This window comes from Bison bison, unplaced genomic scaffold, assembly GCF_000754665.1.
Source record: "Bison bison bison isolate TAMUID 2011002044 unplaced genomic scaffold, Bison_UMD1.0 scf7180017864369, whole genome shotgun sequence".
NCBI lineage: Eukaryota > Metazoa > Chordata > Mammalia > Artiodactyla > Bovidae > Bison > Bison bison.
In genome coordinates this window covers 4,516,602-4,517,476 of record NW_011494941.1, presented here as the reverse complement: position 1 = coordinate 4,517,476, position 875 = coordinate 4,516,602, and the positions used below count along the sequence as shown (strand labels likewise).

Here is an 875-nt window from a genome sequence, read left to right as displayed (position 1 = left end):
AGTTTTTTTTTTTTTTTTTAATTCAGGACCAAATTTCCCACAGAAAAGAAGTGACAGATGACATTTAGAGTTCCAAGTCTGCCCATCAAGGCTTCTTTCTTCCACAGTATTGCTGGGGAAATATGCATTTGCCATGAACCAGAGCGGAAAACAATACTGGTATGGTAGTGACTAAATGTTAACATAACTGCAGAAGATGGTTTTAAAAATTAATCTTAGGGACTTCCTTGGTGGTCCAGTGGTAGGATACCATGCTCCCAATGCATGGGGCCTGGGTTCAATCCCCAGTCAGGGAACTAGATCCCACATGCTGTGACTAAGACCCAGCACAGCCATGTAAATTAACCTTAAAAAATAAAATAATAAAAATTAATCTTAAATGCCAGTGCCCAGTGAAATGCAAATGTAACTAGAGAAAGAGAAGTGGGCTGATGGAGACCTTGGGGTCAAAGAGATGACCCCATCTCTTTGAGGTTTAATAACACTGGTTCTTTATTATGTTTAATATCACGAGAAAGATTCACTCATTCAAAAAAATTGTTTTGAGTATCTAAAATCTTATAAATATTACAGCCGAGATGAAAGACTTAGTCCGTACTCTGAAGGAGCGCATAGAATGGCCAACTAGAAAGACACTGTACTATACATGGTTTTCAGAGGGACTTCCACATACTCTCAACATATACTGTGTTGTGCCTGGGGGTTCAGGACGCCACAGGACAAAGGTGGGGGATCTTCATGGACCATAGTTTTACTCAATAATTATTTGGGGGGAGATTATTTTATATGAAATACTGTAGGGAATAGTGCAGATTTTATAGAAACGGTCCAAACTTTATAGATGCATATAATTACAAAGAAATCTCAAGATCTCT

At 38.3% G+C, this 875-nt stretch overlaps 1 non-coding gene across 1 annotated transcript; it reads left to right on the top strand.

Annotated features, from left to right (window-relative positions):
* The first annotated feature begins 224 nt into the window (after positions 1–224).
* Positions 225–296, top strand: TRNAW-CCA. The gene has a single exon. It is a non-coding gene; the product is annotated as a tRNA-Trp (tRNA).
* The last annotated feature ends 579 nt before the right edge of the window (positions 297–875 follow it).